At 53.5% G+C, this 12,381-nt stretch overlaps 1 protein-coding gene across 4 annotated transcripts in view; it reads left to right on the plus strand.

The window, feature by feature from the left end:
- The window catches only part of LOC125453538 (rho-related GTP-binding protein RhoG-like), a 28,455-nt gene that overhangs the window by 1,161 nt on the left and 14,913 nt on the right, over positions 1-12,381 (plus strand). Inside the window, exon 1 of one of the 4 annotated variants that reach the window (XM_059646881.1) lies at positions 70-108. The exons of 1 other annotated variant lie outside the window; for it this stretch is intronic. The gene's annotated coding sequence lies outside the window, so the exon portion shown is untranslated. Of the gene's footprint in view, positions 1-69; positions 109-4,516; positions 4,565-5,016; positions 5,072-12,381 lie in introns of those variants that run through there. 2 more of the 4 variants (XM_059646880.1, XM_059646882.1) reach the window with 2 other exon arrangements.

The following is a 12,381-nucleotide window of genomic DNA, read 5'->3' on the forward strand; positions in this document are numbered from 1 at the left end:
CCCAAATGACCAGGAAAGAGCCTGGGTGCATTAAGAGCTGCGGTGAGCTCTGCAGCGACCTGAGGCAAATAATTTTTCAAAGTTTGCATCACAGGCAGACGGGGGCAGGTAAGGGGGTGTTTCGCATGCTTGCCTTCATCGCTCAGATGTTTGAATGTCAGAGCTGGGACGTCATGTTGAGGTTGTACAGGATGTTGGTGAGGCCCTTTCTGGAATACTGTGTCCAGTTCTGAGCACCCAGTTATAGGATGGATATATTTAAGCCAGAGAGGGAGCAGAAGAGATTTCCCAGGATGTTGCTGGGAATGGAGGGGAGAGGCAGGACAGGCTGGGAGATTTTCACTGGAGCGCAGGCAGTTGGATAGTGACTTTATTATCGAGGTTTATAAAATCATGAGGGGTACAGAGAAGGTGACTGACACTCAGCTCTTCCCCAGTCTGGGGGATTTTGAAATGAGGCAGCATAGTTTTAAGTTCAGATGAGAAAGATTTAAAAATATCATTAAGGACTAATTTTTTTACACAAACGGTAGTTCTTATACGGGATGAACTTCCAGAGGAACTGGTAAATTACAATGTTTAAAAGACATTTGAACACATACAGGAATAGGAAATGGTGGGAGGGATGTGCACCAGGATTTGGGATCAGTTTGGTTTGGGATTGTGGTCAGCATGGACCGGTTGAACAGAAGGGACTTTTTCTGTACTGTACAACTCGATGTCTCTGTGATATTGTGAATCCATGGCTCTGTAGTAGATGTCACTGACAAACCAGATCTTCCGCCCATTTTCACCCAGATGTCTGTGGGATCTTGCTGTGTATTGACTACTGCGTTTGCTGCATTCCAACATTGTCTCCAATATGCTATGATGTCAGTGAAGATCTCCCAGCCAGTCTGCGGTCCCACAACGTGCTATATAAATGCATTCTTTCCAATCATTGAATTACCATCCGGGGAACAGGTCACTCGGCCCAATGCCTCGGTTTTGACCCTTACCCCCTTTTCCTCTTCATCACACCCCAATACCATTAAGACGATTGTCCGTCACCTTCTCCTGCAGTTTCCGACAGTGCCCGCTCCCTCAGCACTGACCCTCCGACAGTGCCCGCTCCCTCAGCACTGACCCTCCGATAGTGCGGCGCTCCCTCAGCACTGACCCTCCGACAGTGCCCATTCCCTCAGCACTGACCCACCGACAGTGCAGTGCTCCCTCAGCACTGATCCCTCCGACAGTGCCCACTCCCTCAGCACTGACCCTCTGACAGTGCGGCACTCCCTCAGCACTGACCCTCCGACAGTGCCCGCTCCCTCAGCACTGACCCTCCGACAGTGCAGCGCTCCCTCAGCACTGACCCTCCGACAGTGCGGTGCTCCCTCAGCACTGATCCCTCCGACAGTGCCCACTCCCTCAGCACTGACCCTCCGACAGTGCGGCACTCCCTCAGCACTGACCCTCTGACAGTGCAGCACTCCCTCAGCACTGACCCTCCGACAGTGCCCGCTCCCTCAGCACTGACCCTCCGACAGTCCAGCGCTCCCTCAGCACTGACCCTCCGACAGTGCCCACTCCCTCAGCACTGACCCTCTGATAGCGCGGCGCTCCCTCAGCACTGACCCTCCGACAGTGCCCGCTCCCTCAGCACTGACCCTCCGATAGTGCCCACTCCCCCAGCACTGACCCTCTGACAGTGCCCATTCCCTCAGCACTGACCCTCCGACAGTGCGGCGCTCCCTCAGCACTGACCCTCTGACAGTGCCCACTCCCTCAGCACCGACCGTCCGACAGTGCGGCACTCCCTCAGCACTGACTCTCCGACAGTGCGGCGCTCCCTCAGCACTGACCCTCCGACAGTGCGGCGCTCCCTCAGCACTGACTCTCCCACAGTGCGGCGCTCCCTCAGCACTGACCCTCCGATAGTGCGGCGCTCCCTCAGCACTGACCCTCCGACAGTGCCCGCTCCCTCAGCACTGACCCACCGACAGTGCCCATTCCCTCAGCAATGACCCTCCGACAGTGCCCGCTCCCTCAGCGCTGACCCTCCGACAGTGTGGCGCTCCCTCAGCACTGACCCTCCGACAGTGCCCACTCCCTCAGCACTGACCCTCCGACAGTGCGGCGCTCCCTCAGCACTGACCCTCCGACAGTGCGGCGCTCCCTCAGCACTGACCCTCCGACAGTGCCCACTCCCTCAGCACTGACCCTCCCACAGTGCGGCGCTCCCTCAGCACTGACCCTCTGACAGTGCCCATTCCCTCAGCACTGACCCTCCGACAGTGCGGCGCTCCCTCAGCACTGACCCTCTGACAGTGCCCACTCCCTCAGCACCGACCGTCCGACAGTGCGGCACTCCCTCAGCACTGACTCTCCGACAGTGCGGCGCTCCCTCAGCACTGACCCTCCAACAGTGCGGCGCTCCCTCAGCACTGACTCTCCCACAGTGCGGCGCTCCCTCAGCACTGACCCTCCGATAGTGCGGCGCTCCCTCAGCACTGACCCTCCGACAGTGCCCGCTCCCTCAGCACTGACCCACCGACAGTGCCCATTCCCTCAGCAATGACCCTCCGACAGTGCCCGCTCCCTCAGCGCTGACCCTCCGACAGTGTGGCGCTCCCTCAGCACTGACCCTCCGACAGTGCCCACTCCCTCAGCACTGACCCTCCGACAGTGCGGCGCTCCCTCAGCACTGACCCTCCGACAGTGCGGCGCTCCCTCAGCACTGACCCTCCGACAGTGCCCACTCCCTCAGCACTGACCCTCCCACAGTGCGGCGCTCCCTCAGCACTGACCCTCTGACAGTGCCCGCTCCCTCAGCACCGACCCTCCGACAGTGCGGCGCTCCCTCAGCAATGACCCTCCGACAGTGCCCGCTCCCTCAGCGCTGACCCTCCGACAGTGCGGCGCTCCCTCAGCAATGACACTCCGACAGTGCCCGCCCCCTCAGCACTGACCCTTCGACAGTGCCCACTCCCTCAGCACTGACTCTCCGACAGTGCGGCGCTCCCTCAGCATTGACCCTCCGACAGTGCGGCGCTCCCTCAGCACTGACCCTCCGACAGTGCGGCGCTCCCTCAGCACTGACCCTCTGACAGTGCCCGCTCCCTCAGCACCGACCCTCCGACAGTGCGGTGCTCCCTCAGCACTGACCCTCCGACAGTGCGGCGCTCCCTCAGCACTGACCCTCTGACAGTGCCCGCTCCCTCAGCACCGACCCTCCGACAGTGCGGCGCTCCCTCAGCACTGACCCTCCGACAGTGCCCACTCCCTCAGCACTGACCCTCCGACAGTGCCCACTCCCTCAGCAATGACCCTCCGACAGTGCCCGCTCCCTCAGCGCTGACCCTCCGACAGTGTGGCGCTCCCTCAGCACTGACCCTCCGACAGTGCCCGCTCCCTCAGCGCTGACCCTCCGACAGTGCGGCGCTCCCTCAGCACTGACCCTCCGACAGTGCGGCGCTCCCTCAGCACTGACCCTCCGACAGTGCGGCGCTCCCTCAGCACTGACCCTCCGACAGTGCCCACTCCCTCAGCACTGACCCTCCCACAGTGCGGCGCTCCCTCAGCACTGACCCTCCGACAGTGCCCACTCCCTCAGCACTGACCCTCCCACAGTGCGGCGCTCCCTCAGCACTGACCCTCCGACAGTGCCCACTCCCTCAGCACTGACCCTTCGACAGCGCCGACTCCCTCAGCACTGATCCTCCGACAGTGCCCGCTCCCTCAGCACTGAATCTCCACTGACCCTCCGACAGTGCCCACTCCCTCAGCACTGACTCTCCGACAGTGCCCGCTCCCTCAGCACTGACCCTCCCACAGTGCGGCGCTCCCTCAGCACTGACCCTCCGACAGTGCCCACTCCCTCAGCACTGACCCTCCGACAGTGCGGCGCTCCCTCAGCACTGACCCTCCGATAGTACGGCGCTCCCTCAGCACTGTCCCTCCGGCAGCGCCCGCTCCCTCAGCACTGACCCTCCGACAGTGCCCACTCCCTCAGCACTGACCCTCCCACAGTGCCCACTCCCTCAGCACTGACCCTCCGACAGTGCCCACTCCCTCAGCACTGACCCTCCGACAGTGCCCACTCCGTCAGCACTGACCCTCCGACAGTGCGGCGCTCTCTCAGCACTGACCCTCTGACAGTGCCCACTCCCTCAGCACTGACCCTCTGACAGTGCCCGCTCTCTCAGCACTGACCCTCCGACAGCACCCGCTCCTTCAGCGCTGATCCTCTGTCAGTACCCACTCCCTCAGCGCTGATCCTCCAACAGTGCCCGCTCCCTCAGCACTGACTGACAGCAAACTGGATGAAATGCTGTCCGTGTTTGGATGAGGTGCTATGACTGGGTCGTGTGGATTGTCTGGTCAGGCACGTGTTAAAATGTCTCGGACACCTGATACTGGCCCACAATAAATCTGTTTATAAATAGGCTGAGATTTGGATTGGGAGGGATCTCATGGAGGATGCTGTGGATGGCAGTTCAGGACCTGCACTGCTCGTTCTCCAGATGTGAACTGACTTTGTCCGCCTGTCAAATACTTCGAATTGAAACCGGATTGGTATCAGGTAGCTCCTGTGACACTGCTCTTTCTCCAGAGCCGAGAGTTTGAGAGCTGGGTCCACAGCTTGGAGTTTCCAAGCTGCTCTCACACTCCCCGTTGGCTCTGGGCTGAGACTTAGGAGCAGTTACTGTCAAAATTGTTGTGTAATTGCTGACTAGGCTTTCTCAGTGCTCCTCTCGAAACCCTCATGACAACAGGGAGTTTAGACTCAGAGCTGGAGGAGGGGCCAGACAGATTACTGCCAGGATTCCTCAGCTATTTCTGGATGTCAAGTTGTCACTGGGATCATGTATTGGCCAAATCATTCCCACAGCTGTCTGTGCGGGACTGGGCCAGGAAAGGTCAGAAGGAGAGCAATGCAGGAGGTGTAGCTAGTAATACACTATAACACGGGGCGCTGCACTGTCGGAGGGTCAGTGCTGAGGGAGCGCCGCACTGTCGGTGGGTCAATGCTGAGGAAGCGCCGCACTGTCGGAGGGTCAGTGCTGAGGGAGCGCCGCACTGTCGGAGGGTCAGTGCTGAGGGAGCGCCGCACTGTCGGAGGGTCAGTGCTGAGGGATTGGGCACTGTCGGAGGGTCAGTGCTGAGGGAGCGGGCACTGTCGGAGGGTCAGTGCTGAGGGAGCGCCGCACTGTCGGAGGGTCAGCGCTGAGGGAGCGGGCACTGTCGTAGGGTCGGTGCTGAGGGAGCAGGCACTGTCGTAGGGTCGGTGCTGAGGGAGTGCCGCACTGTCAGTGGGTCAGTGCTGAGGGAGGGCCGCACTGTCGGAGGGTCAGTGCTGAGGGAGCGCTGCACTGTCGGAGGGTCAGTGCTGAGGGAGTGGGCACTGTCGGAGGGTCAGTGCTGAGGGAGTGGGCACTGTCGGAGGGTCAGTGCTGAGGGAGCGCCACACTGTCGGAGGGTCAGTGCTGAGGGAGTGCCGCACTGTGGGAGGGTCAGTGCTGAGGGAGCGGGCACTGTCGGAGGGTCAGTGCTGAGGGAGTGGGCACTGTCGGAGGGTCAGTGCTGAGGGAGCGCCACACTGTCGGAGGGTCAGTGCTGAGGGAGCGGGCACTGTCGGAGGGTCAGTGCTGAGGGAGTGGGCACTGTCGGAGGGTCAGTGCTGAGGGAGCGCCACACTGTCGGAGGGTCAGTGCTGAGGGAGTGCCGCACTGTGGGAGGGTCAGTGCTGAGGGAGCGCCGCACTGTGGGAGGGTCAGTGCTGAGGGAGCGGGCACTGTCGGAGGGTCTGTGCTGAGGGAGCGCTGCACTGTCGGAGGGTCAGTGCTGAGGGAGCGCCGCACTGTCGGAGGGTCAGTGCTGAGGGAGTGGGCACTGTCGGAGGGTCAGTGCTGAGGGAGCGCTGCATTTTCAGTGTTCCAATATGATGGTAACAGAAGCTGCTGTTCGAGGTGCTCATTATGTGTCCCTCCATCAGCATTCCCACACACTCAAGCTACTTTCCCACATTCTTGGCTTTGCAAACTGAAGCTCATTGCTGAACCCTACTGCCCTGTTCCCACTCTCTCCAAATCCCTCTCACATCCATGGCATACAGATTGACACTCCATTTGTGCTAAAGTGTCATTCACTGCTCAAGTGTTCATCGGCATTTTCAACACCCCCCCACATCCTTATTCTCTCCCTCTCTCTATAACCTCCTCCTGCCTCTACACCCCCCTCCCTATCTCTGTAACCTCCTTCAGCCCCTACACCCTTTCCCTATCTCTGTTAACCCCTCCAGCCCCTACACCCCCTCCCTGTCTCTGTAACACCCTCCAGCCCCTACACCCCTTCCCTATCTCGGTAACCCCCCCAGTCCATACACCCCCTCTCTACCTCTGTAACGCCCTCCAACCCTACACCCCTTCCCCATCTCTGTAACCCCCCCAGTCCATACACCCCCTCCCTATCTCTGTAACCCCCTCCAACCCTACACCCCTTCCCCATCTCTGTAACCCCCCCAAGTCCGTACACCCCCTCCCTATCTTTGTAACCCGTTCCAACCCCCACACCCCCTCCATTTCTCTGTCACCTGGTCCAGCCCCTAGATCTGATCAGGTTGCTGCTTTCCTCTGAGTCACCTCTTGGTGATTCCCAATTCCCATTTCTCCACCATTGGTTGGCTGTACTTTCTGATGCCTCATCCCAAGGGTGTGACTCTCTCCCTGAACCCATTCTCCCTCATCTTCTTCATTTAAGATATTCCTTCAAATTGACCTTTGAGAAAGTTTCAGATCATCTTTCCCCATATCTCTTTCTGTGACCCAGTGCTAACATTTGTTTGTGAATGCTCCTGAGGAGAATAGCTGGGTGTTTTTTCACTGCACTACAGGGTCTTTTGAAATGCAAGTTGTTGTTGAAGCAGTGGGGGCCACTCTCTGGGGTAATTGGGAGGTAGTGGGGGTTTGAGGGGAGAAGCTGGGCTGACCCTATGCTGATATGGGCCCACACTACCACTTCCTCACTGAGGTGCTGAGGGGCATCAGGGAGAGGCTGAGGGCACTGAAGCCTGTAGAGGTGGGGGGAAGAGGGGTTTCTGGGGGAGGGGGCTACTGAGGAAGTGAACAGTATGCTCACGTTTTGAGGCCAGACTTTGTCAGGATTTATACACCAGACTCCATAGTATCACGTTTCTCTCGTTATTCCTGCAAATTTTGGTGGATTAACCATGGGAAATGCAGGGTCACAGGGATAGGGTAGATGGGTGAGGCTGGGTTGGATGCTCTCTGGAGAGTCAGTGTGGGCTTGTGGGCTGTTTCCACATTATGGAATTCTGTGAAGAGAGCATTCGGTATGTTTGCCTTTATTGGTCAGTGCATTGAGTATAGGAATTGGGAGGATCATGGACAGGACATTGGCTCGGCCACTAATGGAATACTGTATGCAATTCTGGTCTCCCTGCTATAGGAAGGATGTTGTTAAACCTGAGAGGGTTCAGAAAAGATTTACAAGGATGTTGCCAGGCTTGAGCTATAGGGAAAGGCTCAATAGGCTGGGGCTATTTTCCCTGGAGAATCGGAGGCTGAGGGGTGACCTAATAGAGATTTATAAAATCGTGGGCGGCATGGATTGAGTCTTTTCCTCAGGGTGGGGGAGTCCAAAGCTAACATTTTCTGTCTGTAATAACTGCACAGAGGCTGGTATCCTGTCACCAAGTCACCGTTTATTTCATTGGGGAGGCAATGGCCTAGTGATATCGCCACTGGACTGTTAATCCAGAGGCCGAGACAATGTTCTGGGGACCTGGGTTTGAATTCTGCCATGACAGATAGTGGAATTTTAATTCAATAAAATATCTGAAATTAAGAATCTAATGATCACAATGAATCCACTGTTGATTGTCAGAAAAACCCTTCTGGCTCACTAATGCCCTTTAGGGAAGGAAACTGTCATCCCTACCTGGTCTGGCCTACATGTGACTCCAGACCCACAGCAACGTGGTTGACTCTGAACTACCCTCGAGGCCTTCAAGGATGGGCAATAAATGCTGCCCGGTCAGTGAAACCCCAGAGGGGTGTAGGTTTAAGGTGAGAGGGGAAAGATTTAAAAGGGACCTGAGGGGCAACTTTTTCACACAGAAGGTGGTGTGTATGGAATGAGCTGCTGGAGGAAGTGGTGGGGGCTGGTACAGTTACAGCATTTAAAAGGGAATCTGAGTACATGAAAAGGAAGGGTTTAAGAGGGATATGGGCCACAGGCTGGCAAATGGGACTAGATTAATTTAGGATATCTGGTTGGCATGGACGAGTTAGACTGAAGATCTGTGTCCATGCTGTACAGCTCTAGGACTCTCCCTCTGTGAGTATGAGCATGTGTGTGTGTGCATGTGAGCATGTGTGTGCGTGTGAGCGTGTGCGTGTGAGCGTGTGTGCGCGCATGTGAGCGCGTGTGTGAGAGCGTGTGCGTGTGTGCATGTGAGAGCGTGTGTCTGTGCGCATGTGTGAGCGCGCGTGTGTGTGTGTGTGTGTGTGTGAGAGAGCGTGTGCGTGTGAGCGTGTGTGCGTGTGACAGCGTGTGCATGTGAGCACGCGTGTGTGTGTGCAAGAGAGTGTGTGTGTGTGCACGTGAGCGTGTGTGTGTGTGAGTGAGCATGTGTGAGTGTGAGTGAGTGTGTGTGTGTGTGTGAGTGAGTGTGTGTGTGTGAGTGAGTGTGTGTGTGAGTGTGAGTGAGTGTGTGTGTGAATGTGTGAGTGAGTGTGTGTGTGTGTGAGTGTGTGTTGTTGAGTGGGTCTGTGTTGACGGCGTGGGAGTTGACTGTGTGGTCGGGGGTCTGCAGGGGTTATTAATTGTGCCATCTGGGAGGGGGGTGTGAACCCGAGCAGAGAGAATGTCAATGTAGGAACTAGGAGCAAACATAGGCCATTCAGCCCCTCAAGCCTGCTCCACCCTTTGATACAATTGTGGCTGATCTCATCTCAGCCTCAACTCCACTTTCCTGCCCCATCTCCATAACTCTTCAACCAACCACTAATTAAGTATGTGTCTATCTTCTCCTCAAATGTACTCAATGTTCCATCTACCACCTCTGGGAGAGTGAATCTCACAGATTGATGACCCTATGAGAGGAGTAATTTCTCCTCATCTCTGTTTCAAATTTGCTATCTCTTATCATTCCAAAATTGCCCCCACACGAGGGAACAGCTACTTTGTCAATCCCCTTTAGCATCTTATAGATGCCAATTAGATCTCCTCCCGCTCTTCTAAATTTCCCTTCATAAGAAGAATCCCTCATCTCTGCAATCTGTGTAGTGAACCTTCTCTGAACTGCCTGCAATCCAACTACATACCTCCTTAAGAGGACTAAAATTATACGTAATACTCCAGATGCAGTCTTATTGCATTATACATTTGCAGCATCTCTTCCCTATATTTTATACACTATTTCTTCAGCAATATGCTATAATTCCATTTGCCTTCCTTATTACCAGCTGTATGTGCCAATCCAGTGTCCTGTATGATTGAAACACAAGGACTCTCAGATCCCTCTACACTGAACATCTCACATTTATCCATGTTAAACTTCATCAGCCAAATTTTAGCCCATTCACTCAACCTATCTGTATCCATTTGTAAATTCCTTATTTCTTCATTGCAACTTAATTTAGTGTCATCTACAAATTTGGCCAGAGAAGGGAGAAACAAGGATTGAAACTAAAAACAGAATGGTAAGAAGCAAATTTGGGAGGCAGGAAGAGCAATGGTCAGAATTAATGGGTCCATCATGTGAAATAAAGCTGTGATGACTCACAAGGTTAAAAAACCAAGTCTAAATGCTTTGGGTCTTAAGGCATGGTGTATTCACAATAAGGTTGATAGATTAGTCATGCAGATAGATACAAAAGGTTATGGAGGCGTGGCTGCAGGGTGACCAAGGATCGGAACTCAACGTCCAGGAGTATTCGTTATTTAGAAAGGGCAGAGAAATAGGAAATGGAGATGGAGTTGTGTTTTTGGTGAAGGAATAAATCAATGTAACAGTGGGGGACGACATTGCCTTTGAAAAATATGATATAGAATCTATGTTAGGAGATAAGGGGCAGTGTACTGATTGGAAGCAGGTAGATCTCATTGATCATGCATCCTTGATTAGGATTGTTAACCTGAGTCAACCAGGGAGCCCTGGCTGACTGATATAAACAGGAGATGCAGAATTTCTGGACTTCAGGGACTGAGTCCAAGCTAGTGTACTATGGGCAAGGTTTGTTTTACTCATTCACGGATGAGGGTGTCACTGGCTGGGCAGCATTTATTGCCCAGACTGCCTAGAGGGCAGTTCAGAGTCAACCACATTACTGTGGGTCTGGAGTCACATGCAGGCCAGACCAGTTAAGGATGGCAGTTTCCCTCCCTAAAGGACATTAGTGAACCAGATGGGTTTTTCCAGATAATCAGAAATGGATTCACAGTCGTCATTAGATCCTTAATTTCAGATATTTTATTGAATTGAAATTCCATCTGCTGTGGCAGGATTCGAACCTGAGTCCCCAGAACATTATCTGGGTCTCTGCATTAACAGTCCTGCGAAATTACCACTAGGCCATTGCCTCCCTGAGGAAGTGAAGTGAGACTTGGTGACAGGATACCAGCCTCTGTGCAGTTATTACAGACAGAAAATGTCAGTAGATATTGACTATAGGCCCCCAAACAGTACTGGAGATATATGGGAAGGCATTAAACAAGGATTCTGAGATGCGTGCAATAAGAGGGCAACTATAATCATGAGCAACTTTAATTCGCATATAGATTGTTCAAACCAAACCAGCTATTGTATAGTGGAAAAGGATTTTCTGGACTGTGAATGTGCTGATTCTTCTAGACCAATATGTTGAGGAGCCAACCAGAGAACAGGTTATTCTCACCTGAGTACTCTACAGTGAGAAAGGATTAATTAACTCTAATGTTGCGCAGAGTAAAGTGAGGAAGGGCAACCATAAAATGATAGAATTTTTGAGTAAGGTGGAGAGTGACGAAGATGGCTCTGAAATGAGGGTCCAGCATAAATGAAAGGGAACTATGAGAAGACATTTTCAGAAGATATTTGATAAGGCAACACATATGAGCAACTTAACAAGATAACAGGCCATGATGTTGGGGTCAGTATATTAACATGGTAGAGGGTTGTTAACTACATAAAACCAAAAGACATAGGAGCTGAAATTAGGCCATTCGGCCCATCGTGTCTGCTCTGCCATTCAATCATGGCTGATAGGTTTCTCAATCCCATTCTCCTGCTTTCTCCCTGTGACCCTTGATCCCCTTGACAATCAGGAACCTATCTCTCTCTGTCTTAAATATACTCAATGACCTGGCCCCCGCAGCCTTCTGTGGCAGCGAATTCCATAGATTCACCACTCTCTGGCTGAAGAAGTTCCTCCTTATCTCCGTTCTAAAAGGTCTTTCCTTTACTCTAAAGCTGTGCCCTCGGGTCCTAATAGACTCAAAGAAGACAAGGTGAGGATAAAACATGGGGAGGGGGTTTGGGGAGTGGTGGCGAAGGAAAGAAAGCAGAGTTAACATTTCAAGACCAGAACTAAGGAAGGGTCTCACCAGACCAGAAATGTTCACTCTGATTTCTCTCCACAGATGATGCCAGACCTGCTGAACATTTCCTGCAATTTCTGTTCTTGTGTGAACCTATAGAGTTTCCTACCACCAAAGGTGCATAGGCCAAACCACTAAATAAATTCAAGAAAGTGGAAGATATCAAAGTGTAGAGCTGGATGAACACAGCAGGCCAAGCAGCATCTCAGGAGCACAAAAGCTGACGCTTCGGGCCAAGACCCTTCATCAGTTCTCTGGTTCTCATCCTTACCTGGTATGATGCTGCTTGGCCTGCTGTGTTCATCCAGCTCCACACTTTGTTATCTTGGATTCTCCAGCATCTGCAGTTCCCATTATATCTGATACAAGAAAGTGGAAGATACTGTTTTCTATTTCACAGTCATTGAGGGAGAAAGTGAGAATGTGACATCTAGAAAGGGGATCAGCCGTGACCATCTACACTGGTGAGATAGGCTCAAAGGGCCAAATGGCCTACACCTGCTCATAGATTCAATATTTGTGTGTGTGAGTGTGTCTGTGTGTGTGTGTGTATCTGTGTGTGTGAGTGTGTGTGTGTGTGTGTGTGTGTGTGTGTGTGTGTGTCTGTGTGTGTGTGTGTGTTTGTGTGTGGGTATGGTGAGTGTATGCGTGGGTGTGGGCGTTGGTGTGTGTATGTGTGTGAGTGATTGTATGTGTGTGTGCATGTGGGTGTGGGTGTGTGTGTATGTCTCTGTGAGTGTGTGGGTGTGTGTGTATGTCTCTGTGAGTGTGTGGGTATGTGTGTGTCTGTATCTGCGT

The sequence above is a fragment of the Stegostoma tigrinum genome, chromosome 6 (assembly GCF_030684315.1).
Source record: "Stegostoma tigrinum isolate sSteTig4 chromosome 6, sSteTig4.hap1, whole genome shotgun sequence".
Lineage (NCBI taxonomy): Eukaryota > Metazoa > Chordata > Chondrichthyes > Orectolobiformes > Stegostomatidae > Stegostoma > Stegostoma tigrinum.